This window comes from Salvelinus fontinalis, chromosome 16 (assembly GCF_029448725.1).
Source record: "Salvelinus fontinalis isolate EN_2023a chromosome 16, ASM2944872v1, whole genome shotgun sequence".
Classification (NCBI taxonomy): domain Eukaryota; kingdom Metazoa; phylum Chordata; class Actinopteri; order Salmoniformes; family Salmonidae; genus Salvelinus; species Salvelinus fontinalis.
This window is the reverse complement of record NC_074680.1, coordinates 30,121,890-30,138,512: the sequence shown is the minus strand read 5'-3', so window position 1 is coordinate 30,138,512 and position 16,623 is coordinate 30,121,890. Positions and strand designations below refer to the sequence as shown.

The window sequence follows — 16,623 nt, the reverse complement described above, 5'->3', positions numbered from 1 at the left end:
GCAGAACGGGAGAAAACAAGGATGTCGTTGAGATAGACAAAAAGAGATCTATTCATGTCATGGAGCACATCATTGACCAGGGCCTGGAACACTGCTTGAGCGTTGGTGAGTCCAAACGGCATGACCAGGTGCTCATTGTGTTCACTAGCTGTGTTGAAGGCCGTCTTCCACTCGTCTCCTTTGCATATCTGAACTAGATGGTAGGCATTCCGAAGGTCCAACTTCACCGTGATGTCATTGAGGACCCGGTAGTTGATACATCGACGCATGGTCTTGTCCTCTTTTCCCAAAAAGAAGAACTCTGCGCCGGCAGGGGACGCAAAAGTATGAATGCTCCCAGCAGCCAGAAAGTCCTCAATGTACTCCTCCATGGCCTTGGTCTTGGTCTCAGCTAGCTAGCTGCAAACCGTGTGACTATTGGCTTACGTCGATCCCGGAGCAAACTCAAATCATTCCGGAGCTAGCCAGCTGAGGAGTTCCATCAGCCATTCCTGGGCTACAGTCACCTATCCGGACCCGTTTTTTTTGTTTTTGTTTTGTTGTTGCTGCAGATACGGAGCCCCACCGGGCCTTCACGACTGACTGCCGACGTTATCTGCCCGAGGGAGTTATCCAACTGGCACCTCCGTCCCGACATTACCTGAACGCTCATCTGGGGCCCGCTAACCGTTAGCTGTCTCATCGGCTGCTATCTGAATAAGAATATCGAACAATTATTATTATTATTATTATTATTTTTTTTTTTCTTGGGTCACTATATCTATTTTGCCAATTTGGATTGATCCCCTCTACCACACGGAACCCCACTAACCTACCGACGGAAACGCACGAGGTATCTACAAATAGACTTCCATACTATGCTATCTTGCTACCGATAGCCATCTACCCGGCCAGCTGTCTGGATCGCCGTGACCCCAACCAACCTCTACTCACTGGACCCTTATTGATCACTCGATTAAGCATGCCTCTCCTTAATGTAAATATGCCTTGTCCATTGCTGTTCTGGTTAGTGTTTATTGGCTTATTTCACTGTAGAGCCTCTAGCCCTGCTCACTATACCATATCCAACCTCACAGTTCCACCACCCACATATGCGATGACATCACCTGGTTTCAATGATGTTTCTAGAGACAATATCTCTCTCATCATCACTCAATACCTAGGTTTACCTCCACTGTATTCACATCCTACCATACCTTTGACTGTACATTATTCCTTTAAGCTATTTTATCGCCCCCAGAAACTTCCTTTTACTCTCTGCTCTAGAAGTTCTAGACGACCAATTCTCATAGCTTTTAGCTTTTAGCCGTACCCTTATCCTACTCCTCCTCTGTTCCTCTGGTGATGTAGAGGTGAATCCAGGCCCTGCAGTACCTAGCTCCACTCCTATTCCCCAGGCGCTCTCTTTTGATGACTTCTGTAAGCGTAATAGCCTTGGCTTCATGCATGTTAACATTAGAAGCCTCCTCCCTAAGTTTGTTTTGTTCACTGCTTTAGCACACTCTGCCAACCCGGATGTTTTAGCCGTGTCTGAATCCTGGCTTAGAAAGACCACCAAAAATTCTGACATTTTCATCCAACTACAAGATTTTCAGACAAGATAGAACGGCCAAAGGGGGCGGTGTTGCAATCTATTGCAAAGATTGCCTGCAGAGTTCTGTTTTACTATCCAGGTCTGTTCCCAAACAATTTGAACTTCTACTTTTAAAAATCCACCTCTCTAAAAACAAGTCTCTCACCGTTGCCGCCTGCTATAGACCACCCTCAGCCCCCAGCTGTGCTCTGGACACTATATGTGAACTGATTGCCCCCCATCTATCTTCAGAGCTCGTGCTGCTAGGCGACCTAAATTTTAACATGCTTAACACCCCAGCCACCCTACAATCTAAGCATGATGCCCTCAATCTCACACAAATTATCAATGAACCTACCAGGTACCCCCCCAATTCCGTAAACACGGGTACCCTCATAGATATCATCCTAACAAACTTGCCCTCCAAATACACCTCTGCTGTTTTCAACCAAGATCTCAGCGATCACTGCCTCATTGCCTGCATCCGTAATGGGTCAGCGGTCAAACGACCTCCACTCATCACTGTCAAACGCTCCCTGAAACACTTCAGCGAGCAGGCCTTTCTAATCGACCTGGCCGAGGTATCCTGGAAGGATATTGATCTCATCCCGTCAGTAGAGGATGCTTGGACATTTTTTAAAAATGCCTTCCTCACCATCTTGAATAAGCATGCCCCATTCAAGAAATTTAGAACCAGGAACAGATATAGCCCTTGGTTCTCTCCTGACCTGACTGCCCTTAACCAACAGAAAAACATCCTATGGCGTTCTGCATTAGCATCGAACAGCCCCCGTGATATGCAACTTTTCAGGGAAGCTAGAAACCAGTATACACAGGCAGTTAGATAAGCCAAGGCTAGCTTTTTCAAGCAGAAATTTGCTTCCTGCAACACAAATTCAAAAAAGTTCTGGGACACTGTAAAGTCCATGGAGAATAAGAACACCTCCTCCCAGCTTCCAACTGCTCTGAAGATAGGAAACACTGTCACCTCCGACAAATCCACTATAATTGAGAATTTCAATAAGCATTTTTCTACGGCTGGCCATGCTTTCCACCTGGCTACCCCTACCCCGGACAACAGCACTGCCCTCCCCTCTGCTACTCGCCCAAGCCTTCCCCATTTCTCTTTCTCCCAAATACAGTCAGCTGATGTTCTAAAAGAGCTGCAAAATCTGGACCCTTACAAATCAGCCGGGCTAGATAATCTGGACCCTTTCTTTCTAAAACTATCTGCTGAAATTGTTGCCTACCCTATTACTAGCCTTTTCAACCTCTCTTTCGTGTTGTCTGAGATTCCCAAAGATTGGAAAGCAGCTGCGGTTATCCCCCTCTTCAAAGGGGGGGACACTCTTGACCCTAACAGCTACAGACCTATATCTATCCTACCCTGCCTTTCTAAGGTCTTCGAAAGCCAAGTCAACAAACAGATTACCGACCATTTCGAATCCCACCATACCTTCTCCGCTATGCAATCTGGTTTCAGAGCTGGTCATGGGTGCACCTCAGCCACGCTCAAGGTCATAAACGATATCTTAACCGCCATCGATAGGAAACAATACTGTGCAGCCGTATTCATTGACCTGGCCAAGGCTTTTGACTCTGTCAATCACCACATCCTCATCGGCAGACTCGACAGCCTTGGTTTCTCTAATGATTGCCTCGCCTGGTTCACCAACTACTTCTCTGATCGAGTTCAGTGTGTCAAATCGGAGGGTCTGTTGTCCGGGCCTCTGGCAGTCTCCATGGGGGTGCCACAGGGTTCAATTCTTGGACCGACTCTCTTCTCTGTATACATCAATGATGTCGCTCTTGCTGCTGGTGATTCTCTGATCCACCTCTACGCAGACGACACTATTCTGTATACTTCTGGCCCTTCTTTTGACACTGTGTTAACAACCCTCCAGGCGAGCTTCAATGCCATACAACTCTCCTTCCGTGGCCTCCAATTGCTCTTAAATACAAGTAAAACTAAATGCATGCTCTTCAACCGATCGCTGCCTGCACCTGCCCGCCTGTCCAACATCACTACTCTGGACGGCTCTGACTTAGAATATGTGGACAACTACAAATACCTAGGTGTCTGGTTAGACTGTAAACTCTCCTTCCAGACTCACATCAAGCATCTCCAATCCAAAGTTAAATCTAGAATTGGCTTCCTATTCCGCAACAAAGCATCCTTCACTCATGCTGCCAAACATACCCTTGTAAAACTGACCATCCTACCAATCCTCGACTTCGGTGATGTCATTTACAAAATAGCCTCCAAAACCCTACTCAATAAATTGGATGCAGTCTATCACAGTGCCATCCGTTTTGTCACCAAAGCCCCATATACTACCCACCACTGCGACCTGTACACTCTCGTTGGCTGGCCCTCGCTTCATACTCGTCGCCAAACCCACTGGTTCCAGGTCATCTACAAGACCCTGCTAGGTAAAGTCCTCCCTTATCTCAGCTCGCTGGTCACCATAGCAACACCTACCTGTAGCACGCGCTCCAGCAGGTTTATCTCTCTGGTCACCCCCAAAACCAATTCTTCCTTTGGCCGCCTCTCCTTCCAGTTCTCTGCTGCCAATGACTGGAACGAACTACAAAAATCTCTGAAACTGGAAACACTTATCTCCCTCACTAGCTTTAAGCACCAGCTGTCAGAGCAGCTCATAGATTACTGCACCTGTACATAGCCCATCTATAATTTAGCCCAAACAACTACCTCTTTACCTACTGTATTTATTTATTTATTTTGCTCCTTTGCACTCCATTATTTCTGTCTCTACTTTGCGCTTTCTTCCACTGCAAACCAACCATTCCAGTGTTTTTAGTTTTTATTTTACTTGCTGTGTTGTATTTACTTCGCCACCATGGCCTTTTTATATTTTTATTTATTTATACATATATTTGTTTGCCTTCACCTCCCTTATCTCACCTCACTTGCTCACATTGTATATAGACTTATTTTTTTTTCACTGTATCATTGACTATATGTTTGTTTTACTCCATGTGTAACTATGTGTTGTTGTATGTGTCGAACTGCTCTGCTTTATCTTGGCCAGGTCGCAATTGTAAATGAGAACGTGTTCTCAATTTGCCTACCTGGTTAAATCAAGGTTAAATAAATAAATAAAAAATAAAAAAAGGATTGTATGTTTGAAGCAAACATTAATATCGGTATTATTGTATTTTCAGATAGCTCATAGATTTATAGGATGTCAACCTCTCAGCAATTTAAAGGGCGAAGATACTGTAACCAACATCATTCTCATCTTATTCTTACTGGAGCTTAGTAGTGAAATTCAGGAATGTGTACCTGTTGAGCTTTAGGTCTGCTGAGAAGATGAGTTTCCCAGGGTGGTCGATAGACCTCCACATCAGACCAAGCATCAGCACGTCCAACCAGCAACTGTCCAACTGGTGTATCTGGTACGTCAGACTCAGCTCTACAAAGCCTATAGTACACACACACAGATGAAAAGAAAGTGGAGGCAGTTAGTGCTCATTGTATTCTGAAGGGAGAAAAATGGGGGAGGGTCATGCTTTTTCAATGCTAGTCCAGGGGAGGGTCATGTAATCTGAAATTGACAAAATTTCAATATTCTTCAGTATTTTTTAATTAGTTGCTTATTATGATATATACAGTGGGGCAAAAAAGTATTTAGTCAGCCACCAATTGTGTAAGTTCTCCCACTTAAAAAGATGAGAGAGACCTGTAATGTTCATCATAGGTACACTTCAAATATGACAGACAAAATGAGAAAAAAAAATCCAGAAAATCACATTGTAGGATTTTTAATGAATTTATTTGCAAATTATGGTGGAAAAAAAGTATTTGGTCAATAACAAAAGTTTATATCAAAACTTTGTTATCCTGTTGGGGATGGGGGCGCTGTTTAGACTATTTATGCTAATTTGGCTAATTTTTTAAACGGCTTCCCACAAAATCCTTGATCGTACAATATGCATATTATTATTATTATTGGATAGAAAACAGTCTATAGTTTCTATAGGAGTTGAAATTTTGTCTCTAAGTGGAACAGAGCCCATTCTACAGCAATTTCCCTGACATGGAGTCAGATTTGAGAAATGTTGGCCACTCTTCTGAAGTCAGTTAAAAGGGCACTGTCATTGCTATGACTATACGGACACTTCTTACGTCTTCCCCTGGATGCCTTTACGTGATGACGATTCCAATGGGGTCGATTGCGCGTTCACAGGCACTACAAATGAAAAAACCCTGTAGCTAGCAAGTCTTTTCTTGCTGCGTAACGCGCGTGGAGGACACCGACCCTCTCCTGTTCCAAGCGTTAGTTTAGCCTGTTATATTTCTCCGGTCATCTTTTCACTCGTTATAGGAGTTAAAAACATCATAAGGTAGTTAATTTAAAGCGTTTTATAGCAATTTATAGCCGTTTAGTGCGATTTTGGGACATTTATTTCTTTAACGCTGTGAATAGGTGGGCACGCTTTCAGTTCATCCCGAACGCAGTTGGCATTTTCACATGGCAAGAGGACAGCTTTCCACCAAAAGACGATTCCTCCCAAGAAAGGATCCTTTGCCCAAGATACTGATGGAAGAACAGCTCAAGGTAGGACATTTTTATTATGATAAATCGTGTTTCTGTCGAAACATTTTAGTGGCTTAGGACGCCATGTTTTTTGACGTAGCTTCGCTTGGCGCAAACTGTATTGAAAAGTAAGGATAAATTAAAAAAGGTAATAACGCAATTGTATTAAGAATTAAATTGTCTATCAATCCCTGTCCACCCTATATTTTTTAGTCACGTTTATGAGTATTTATGTATAAGAGTAGATCACTGTCTAAGTGGCGCAAGGACTTTTTCTTTACCAGCTTGTCTACATTTCACATTGTCTAACCATGATTTTGGTGGCTAAATATAAACATTTTCGATCAAACTGTATATGCATGTTGTAATGTGATGTTACAGGAGTGTCATCGGAAGAATTCTGAGAAGGTTAGTGAAAAAATTAATATCTTTTAGCGATGTTGACTTTTATCGCTCACTTTGGCTAGAATCAATGCTGGGCTGCTAATTGCTATGTGCTAAGCTAATATAACGATTTATTGTGTTTTCGCTGTAAGACACTTAGAAAATCTGAAATATTGTCTGTATTCACAGGATCTGTGTCTTTCGATTCGTGTATGCTGTGTATTTTTACGAAATGTTTGATGATTAGTAGTTAGGTAAACACGTTGCTCATTGTAATTATTCTAGTCCATTTGTGATGGTGGGTGCAATTGTAAACTATGCCATCTACCTGAAATATGCACTTTTTTCTAACAAAACCTATCCCATACCATAAATATGTTATCAGACTGTCATCTAATGAGTTTTTTTGTTGGTTAGGGGCTATAAATATCTTAGTTTAGCCGAATTGGTGATGGCTACTGGTGTTGGTGGACAAATAAAAGATGGTGGATTATGCTAATGTGTTTTTAGGTAATAGATGTACATCTTTACATATTGTGTCTTCCCTGTAAAACATTTTAAAAATCGGAAATGTTGACTGGATTCACAAGATCTGTGTCTTTCATTAGCTGTATTGGACTTTAATGTGTGAAAGTTAAATATTTTAAAAAAATATTTTTTTGGAATTTCGCGGCACTGGTTTTTCAGTGGGGGGGGGGGGGGGGGGTGTGCCGCTAGCGCCACGCTGATCCTAGACAGGTTATATACCCTTTGTTGGAAATGACAGAGATCAAACGCTTTCTGTAAGTCTTCACAAGGTTTTCACACACTGTTGCTGGTATTTTGGCCCATTCCTCCATGCAGATCTCCTCTAGAGCAGTGATGTTTTGGGGCTGTTGCTGGGCAACATGGACTTTCAACTCCCTCCAAAGATTCTCTATGGGGTTGAGATCTGGAGACTGGTTAGGCCACTCCAGGACCTTGAAATGCTTCTTACGGGCCTCCCGGGTGGCACAGTGGTCTAGGGCACTGCATCGCAGTGCTAACTGCGCCACCAGAGTCTCTGGGTTTGCCCCCAGGCTCTGTCGCAGCCGGCCGTGACCGGGAGGTCCGTGGGGCGACGCACAATTGGGCTAGCGTCGTCCGGGTTAGGGAGGGTTTGGCCGGTAGGGATTTCCTTGTCTCATCGCGCTCCAGCGACTCCTGTGGTGGGCTGGGCGCAGTGCGCGCTAACCAAGGGGGGCCAGGTGCACAGTGTTTCCTCCGACACATTGGTGCGGCTGGCTTCCGGGTTGGAGGGGCGCTGTGTTAAAGAAGCAGTGTGGCTTGGTTGGGTTGTGCTTCGGAGGACGCATGGCTTTCGACCTTCGTCTCTCCCGAGCCCGTACGGGAGTTGTAGCGATGAGACAAGATAGTAATTACTAGCGATTGGATACCACGAAAATTGGGGGGAAAGGGGATAAAAATTTTAAAAATTTAATTAAATTTTTTTTTTTTTTAAATGCTTCTTACGAAGCCACTCCTTCGTTGCCCGGGAGGTGTGTTTGGGATCATTGTCATGCTGAAAGACCCAGCCACGTTTCATCTTCAATGCCCTTGCTGATGGAAGCAGGATTTCACTCAAAATCTCACGATACAAGGCCCCATTCATTCTGTCCTTTACACGGATCAGTCGTCCTGGTCCCTTTGCAGAAAAACAGCCCCAAAGCATGATGTTTCCACCCCCATGCTTCACAGTAGGTATGGTGTTATTTTGGTGCAACTTAGCATTCTTTGTCCTCCAAACACGACGAGTTGAGTTTTTACCAAAAAGTTATATTTTGGTTTCATCTGACCATATGACATTCTCCCAATCTTCTTCTGGATCATCCAAATGCTCTCTAGCAAACTTCAGACGGGCCTGGACATGTACTGGCTTAAGCAGGGGGACACGTCTGGCACTGCAGGATTTGAGTCCCTGGCGGCGTAGTGTGTTACTGATGGTAGACTTTGTTACTTTGGTCCCAGCTCTCTGCAGGTCATTCACTAGGTCCCCCCGTGTGGTTCTGGAATTTTTGCTCACCATTCTTGTGATCATTTTGACCCCACGGCGTGAGATCTCGCGTGGAGCCCCAGATCGAGGGAGATTATCAGTGGTCTTGTATGTCTTCCATTTCCTAATAATTGCTCCCACAGTTGATTTCTTCAAACCAAGCTGCTTACCTATTGCAGATTCAGTCTTCCCAGCCTGGTGCAGGTCTACAATTTTGTTTCTGGTGTCCTTTGACGCTCTTTGGTCTTGGCCATAGTGGAGTTTGGAGTGTGACAGTTTGAGGTTGTGGACAGGTGTCTTTTATACTGATAACAAGTTCAAACAGGTGCATTTAATACAGGTAATGAGTGGAGGACAGAGGAGCCTCTTAAAACTTCTTCTTAACCTGTTGAGGATGGGGGCGCTGTTGAGACTATTTATGCTAATTGGGTAATTTTTGAAGCGGCTTCCCACAAAATCCTTGATCGTACAATATGCATATTATTATTATTATTGGATAGAAAACAGTCTATAGTTTCTATAGGAGTTGAAATTTTGTCTCTAAGTGGAACAGAGCCCATTCTACAGCATTTCCCTGACATGGAGTCAGATTTCAGAAATGTTGGCCACTGTTCTGAAGTCAGTTAAAAGGGCACTGTTATTGCTATGACTATACAGACACTGCTTTCGTCTTCCCCTGGATGCCTTTACGTGATGACGATTTCAATGGGGTCGATTGCGCGTTCACAGGCACTACAAATGAAAAAACCCTGAGGCTAGTCATTCTTTTGGAGCTGCGTCATGCGCCTAGAGGACACCGGCCCGCACCTGTTCCAAGCATTAGTGAAGGGGGTAATATTACTCGGGTCATGTTTCTACTCGTTATGGGAGTTAAAAACATCATAAGGTAGTTAATTTAAAGCGTTTTATAGCAATTTATATCCGTTTAGTGCGATTTTGGGACATTTATTTCTTTAACGCTGTGAATAGCTGGGCACGCTTTCAGTTCATCCCGAACGCAGTTGGCATTTCCACATGGCAAGAGGACAGCTTTCCACCAAAAGACGATTACTCCCAAGAAAGGATCCTTTGCCCAAGATACTGATGGAAGAACAGCTCAAAGTAGGACATTTTTATTATGATAAATCGTGTTTCTGTCGAAACATTTTAGTGGCTTAGGACGCCATGTTTTTTGACGTAGCTTCGCTTGGCGCAAACTGTATTGAAAAGTAAGGATAAATTAAAAAATGTAATTCCGCAATTGTATTAAGAATTAAATTGTCTATCAATCCCTGTCCACCCTATATTTTTTTGTCACGTTTATGAGTATTTATGTATAAGAGTAGATCACTGTCTAAGTGGCGCAAGGACATTTTCTGACCAGCTGAGCTACATTTCACATTGTCTAACCATGATTTTGGTGGCTAAATATAAACATTTTCGATCAAACTCTATATGGATTGTGTAATATGATGTTACAGGAGTGTCATCTGAAGAATTCTGAGAAGGTTAGTGAAAAAATTAATATATTTTTGGCGATGTTGACGTTGTCGCCCACTTTGGCTAGAATCAATGCTGGGCTGCTATGTGCTATGTGCTATGCTAATATAACGATTTATTGTGTTTTCGCTGTAAGACACTTAGAAAATCTGAAATATTGTCTGTATTCACAGGATCTGTGTCTTTCGATTCGTGTATGCTGTGTATTTTTACGAAATGTTTGATGATTAGTAAGTAGGTAAACACGTTGCTCAATGTAGTTTTTCTAGTCCATTTGTGACGGTGGGTGCAATTGTAACCTATGCCATCTACCTGAAATATGCACTTTTTTCTAACAAAACCTATCCCATACCATAAATATGTTATCAGACTGTCATCTGATGAGTTTTTTTGTTGGTTAGGGGCTATAAATATCTTAGTTTAGCCGAATTGGTGATGGCTACTGGTGTTGGTGGACAAATAAAAGATGGTGGATTATGCTAATGTGTTTTTAGGTAATAGATGTACATCTTTACATATTGTGTCTTCCCTGTAAAACATTTTAAAAATCGGACATGTTGACTGGATTCACAAGATCTGTGTCTTTCATTAGCTGTATTGGACTTTAATGTGTGAAAGTTAAATATTTAAAAAATATATTTTCTTTGAATTTCGCGGCACTGGTTTTTCAGTGGGGGGGGGGGGGGTGTGCCGCTAGCGGCACGCTGATCCTAGTGGAGTTTGGAGTGTGACAGTTTGAGGTTGTGGACAGGTGTCTTTTATACTGATAACAAGTTCAAACAGGTGCGATTAATACAGGTAATGAGTGGAGGACAGAGGAGCCTCTTAAAACTTCTTCTTAATAGGGGGCGCTGTTTTCACTTTGGGAAAAAATCGTGCCCAATTTAAACGGCCTCGTACTCTATTCTAGATCATACAATATGCATATTATTATTACTATTGGATAGAAAACACTCTCAAGTTTCTAAAACTGTTTGAATTATATCTGTGAGTAAAACAGAACTCATTTGGCAGCAAACTTCCAGACAGGAAGTGGAAGATCTGAAATCGATGCACTGTTTTAGGGGCTGCCTATTAAAGTCCTTGATATTTATTTGTTTAGATGCACTTCATACGTCTTCCACTAGATGCCGACAAGCAGTGAGAGAAGAAATTGATTGTGTAACTTGATCTGGGCTCGAATAATAGCTCTTGGCATGACGTGTCACCAGTTTCCTGTTTTCACAAGAGCGCGAGAAGGGACCTGGATTTGCCTTCTGATAAGCTGTCGTTATGGACGACTAATATCTCCAGCTTTGATTTTATTTGATACATGTGACAATATCATCGTAAAGTATGTTTTTTCAATATAGTTTAATCAGATTATTGAATTTTTTTCGGGAGTTTTGCCGTGTTCCGTTCTCTGAGTTTGTTGACGATGGAGAGATTCGCGCCACTTGGCAAGTGTGCTTGCTAAATCGAGAGGGAAAAAAGCCTTTCTTAAACCAAACAACGATTGTTCCCGACAAAGGACCCCTTGTACAACATTCTGATGGAAGATCAGCAAAAGTAGGACCCATTTTAGGATGCTATTTCATATATCTGTCGAACATGTTGTACTAGTCGTTTGCGCCCAGCTTTTGGGTACTCTCTCGCTATACATTACATTTACATTTACATTACATTTAAGTCATTTAGCAGACGCTCTTATCCAGAGCGACTTACAAATTGTTGCATTCACCTTATGATATCCAGTGGAACAACCACTTTACAATAGTGCATCTAAATCTTTTAAGGGGGGGGGGGTTAGAAGGATTACTTTATCCTATCCTAGGTATTCCTTAAAGAGGTGGGGTTTCAGGTGTCTCCGGAAGGTGGTGATTGACTCCGCTGACCTGGAGTCGTGAGGGAGTTTGTTCCACTATTGGGGTGCTATAGCTAAGCTGGATGTCGTAATGAAGTTATTTTTAGAATTCTAACACGGCGATTGCATTAAGAACTAGTGTATCTATCATTTCCTATACAACATGTATTTTTTAGTTATGTTTATGAATAGTTATTTGGTCAGAATATGTGTGTCAGAAAAAGTGTCAGAAAAATATCCGGACGTTGTGGGAAAAAGATGCTACGTTAGCACAATGTATAACCACTGATTTCAGCTCTAAATATGCACATTTTCGAACAAAACATACGTGTATGTATAACCTGATGTTATAGGACTGTCATCTGATGAAGCTTATCAAGGTTAGTCAAAAATGATATATCTTGCTGGTTTATTCGCTATCGCTAACGTGCCTATTGCTATCGCTAACGTGCCTTGATGAATGAATGCGGTAATGTGGTAGGCTATTGTAGTAAGCTAATATAATGTTATATTGTTTTTCGCTGTAAAACACTTAAAAAAATCTGAAATATTGGCTGGATTCACAATATGTTTGTCTTTAATTTGCTGTACACGATCGATTTTTCAGAAATGTTTTATGATGAGTATTTAGGTATTTGACGTTGGTGTCTGTAATTATTGTCACGACTTCTGCCGAAGTCGTTGCCTCTCCTTGTTCGGGCGGTGTTCGGCGGTCGACGTCACCGGTCTTCTAGCCATCATCGATCCATTTTTCATTTTCCATTGTTTTGTCTTGTCTTCCCACACACCTGTTTTCAATCCCATCCATTACCTATTGTGTATTTAACCCTCTGTTTCCCCTCATGTCTTTGTCAGAGTGTTTCTTGTTAGTATTGTTTTTTATGAGTATAGGTGTGCGACGGGTCTTCGTACCCATATTTTTGTTTGTTCGTTTCTTATTAGTGTTATGGAGCATGTATTTGGACTTTCATTAAAAGACTCCATTTTACACTCCGTTTGACTCTCCTGCGCCTGACTTCCCTGCCACCTATACACACGACTCTGACAATCTCTGACCAATATATGTAGTCAGCAGGAGAGGACACTACGCTCATGGAGGTGGAGGAACGCGTCCGGGAACAAACGGAGGAGATTGAATGTTTGAGCGCAATCATGGATCGCATTGTCCAGAATATGGACCGCTGGGAGAGACAGGGAGTTTCTCCAGCGCCTCCACTCCCACAACCAGGGTATTCCTTGAACACTTTTTCCCCTCCTGAACCGAACAAAATCCATTTACCCCTACCCATTGGATACAACGGAGATACTGCCGGCTGCCAGGGTTTCCTCCTTAAACTTAAGTTGTATCTGGCCACGGTCTCCCCAGTACCATCGGACCGTGAGAAGAGTTGCGCCCTCGTCTCATGCCTCACCGGGAAAGCCCGGGAGTGGGCCAGCGCTGTGTGTAGAGACCATTTTGAGGAGTTCATCCGCCATTTCCGGATGTTATTCGACCACCCATCCGAAGGCAAAGCGGCGGGTGAGCGCCTCTATCATCTGAGGCAGGAGACGAGGAGTGCACAGCAGTTTGCTTTGGAGTTTAGAACCTTGGCTGCCGGCGCTGGATGGAGAGAAAGGGCCCTGATCGACCATTACCGCTGTAGTCTATGCGAGGACGTCCGTCGGGAGCTGGCCTGTAGAGACACCACCCTCAACTTCGACCAGCTGGTGGACATGTCCATCAGGCTGGACAACATGCTGGCTACTCGTGGACGTCTAGATCGGGGTCTGGTTGTTCCTTCCTCCCGCACCCTCTCTCCCGAACCTATGGAATTGGGAGGGATGATGCGCAGGGAGACCGGAGGGGGTTCCCGCTCGAGCACCATCTATGGTCGCAGAGATCACACTGCTGGTCGGTGCCGGGTTGGTTCCTCTGGGAATAGAGAAGGCAGGCAGGGCACTCTGGCATCACCCCAGGTGAGTAGGCACCATTCTCATCCAGAGCCCTCTGTCGCACTAATGTTTGTCTCTGTCACTTTTCCGGATTTTTCCCTGCATTCCCAGTATAAGGCGCTAGTAGATTCAGGCGCAGCTGGCAATTTCATTAATAAAGATTTAGCTCATAGTTTAGGGATCCCTATTGTTTCTGTGGATATGCCTTTCCCTATTCATGCCTTAGATAGTCGACCATTAGGTTCAGGGTTTATCAGGGAGGTCACCGCACCTTTGTGTATGATAACGCAGGAGGGTCACAAGGAGAAGATTAGTCTTTTCCCTATTGATTCTCCTGTGTATTCTGTGGTGCTAGGCCTACCCTGGTTAACTTGTCATAACCCCACTGTTTCTTGGTCACAGAGGGCTCTCACAGGGTGGTCGCGAGAGTGCTCAGGTAGGTGTTTAGGGGTTTCCGTTGGTGCTACTACGGTGGAAAGTCCAGACCAGGTCTCAACCATGCGCATTCCCCCCGAATATGCCGATTTGGCTCTTGCCTTCTGTAAAAAGGCGACTCAATTACCACCCCATCGACGGGAGGATTGTGCGATAGATCTCCTGGTAGACGCTGCATATCCCAGGAGTCACGTGTATCCCCTGTCGCAAGCGGAGACGGTGGCTATGGATACATATATCTCTGAATCCCTGCGTCAGGGGTTCATTCAGCCATCCATTTCACCAGCCTCTTCGAGTTTCTTTTTTGTGAAGAAGAAGGATGGTGGTTTACGCCCGTGCATTGATTATCGATGTCTCAATAAAATCACGGTAAAAAAAAAAAAATCACAGTTACCCGTTACCTCTGATAAATACAGTTATTGAGTCAATGAACGGGGCACGCTTCTTAACAAAATTGGATCTCAGGAGTGCGTACAATCTGGTGCGTATTCGGAAGGGTGATGAGTGGAAGACGGCATTTAGCACCACCTCAGGTCATTATGAGTACCTTGTCATGCCATATGGGTTGATGAATGCTCCATCAGTCTTCCAATCATTTGTAGAAGAGATCTTCAGGGACCTGCATGGGCAGGGTGTAGTGGTGTATATCGATGATATTCTGATATACTCCGCTACACGCGCCGAGCATGTGTCCCTGGTGCGCAGGGTGCTTGGTCGCCTGTTGGAGCATGATCTATATGTCAAGGCTGAGAAATGCTTGTTCTTCCAACAATCCATCTCGTTCCTAGGGCATCGGATTTCCACTTCAGGAGTGGAAATGGAGAGTGACCGCATTACAGCCGTGCGTAATTGGCCGACTCCAACCACGGTAAAGGAGGTGCAGCGTTTTTTAGGGTTTGCCAATTACTATCGGAGGTTTATCCGGGGTGTTGGTCAGGTGGCTGCTCCCATTACCTCACTGCTAAAAGGGGGCCCGGTGCGCTTGCAGTGGTCGGCTGAGGCGAACAGGGCTTTTGGACAACTGAAGACTCTGTTTACCTCGGTGCCTGTGTTGGCTCATCCGGATCCCTCTTTGCCATTCATAGTGGAGGTGGACGCATCCAAAGCTGGGATAGGAGCAGTGCTCTCTCAGCGTTCGGGTGTGCCACTGAAACTTCGCCCCTGTGCTTTCTTTTTGAAGAAGCTCAGCTCGGCGGAGCGAAACTATGATGTGGGGAACCGGGAGCTGTTAGCTGTCGTACAAGCCTTGAAGGCGTGGAGGCATTGGCTTGAGGGGGCTAAACACCCTTTTCTCATCTGGACTGACCACCGCAATCTGGAGTACATCCGGCAGGCGAAGAGACTGAATCCTCGCCAGGCAAGGTGGGCCATGTTTTTCACTCGTTTGTGTTTACCCTTACTTACAGATCAGGCTCCCAGAACGTCAAGACAGACGCATTGTCTCGGCTGTATGACACAGAGGAGCGGTCCATGGATCCCACTCCCATACTCCCAGCTTCGTGTTTGGTGGCGCCAGTAGTGTGGGAGCTGGACGCGGACATTGAGCGGGCGTCACGTGCAGAGCCCTCTCCTCCTCCCTCTGGTCATCCTGGGATAGGTCGGACGATGCGCTGTCTTGATGGGAGGTACTGGTGGCCCACTTTAGACAAGAACGTGAGGATTTATGTTTCCTCCTGCTCGGTGTGCGCCCAGTGCAAGGCTCCTAGACACCTGCCCAGAGGTAAGCTTCAACCTTTACCCGTTCCTCAACGGCCGTGGTCGCACCTGCCGGTGGATTTTTTGACTGATCTTCCACCTTCACAGGGTTACACCATGATCCTGGTCGTTGTGGATCGGTTTTCGAAGTCCTGTCGTCTCCTCCCTTTGCCCGGTCTCCCTACGGCCTTACAAACTGCAGAGGCCCTGTTTACACACGTTTTCCGGCACTATGGGGTGCCTGAGGATATAGTGTCTGATCGGGGTCCCCAGTTCACATCAAGGGTCTGGAAGGCGTTCATGGAACGTCTGGGGATCTCGGTTAGTCTTACCTCAGGTTTTCACCCCGAGAGTAATGGGCAGGTGGAGAGAGTTAACCAGGATGTGGGCAGGTTTTTGCAGTCCTATTGCCAGGACCGGCCGGGGGAGTGGGCGAAGTTCGGCCCTGGGCAGAGATGGCCCAGAACTCGCTACGTCACTCCTCCACTAACCTCACTCCTTTTCAATGTGTATTAGGGTATCAGCCGGTTCTGGCTCCTTGGCATCAGAGCCAGACCGAGGCTCCTGCGGTGGACAATTGGTTTCGGCGCGCTGAGGAAACCTGGGAGGCAGCCCACGTCCACCTTCAGCGCGCCATAAGGCGCCAGAAAATTGTCGCAGACCGTCGCCGCAGTGAGGCCCCGGTGTTCGCACCAGGGGACAGGGTCTA

General features: G+C 44.9%; 1 pseudogene; it reads right to left on the bottom strand.

Annotated features, from left to right (window-relative positions):
• Positions 1–16,623, bottom strand: part of LOC129813362 (estrogen receptor beta-like) — a 55,870-nt pseudogene that overhangs the window by 18,355 nt on the left and 20,892 nt on the right.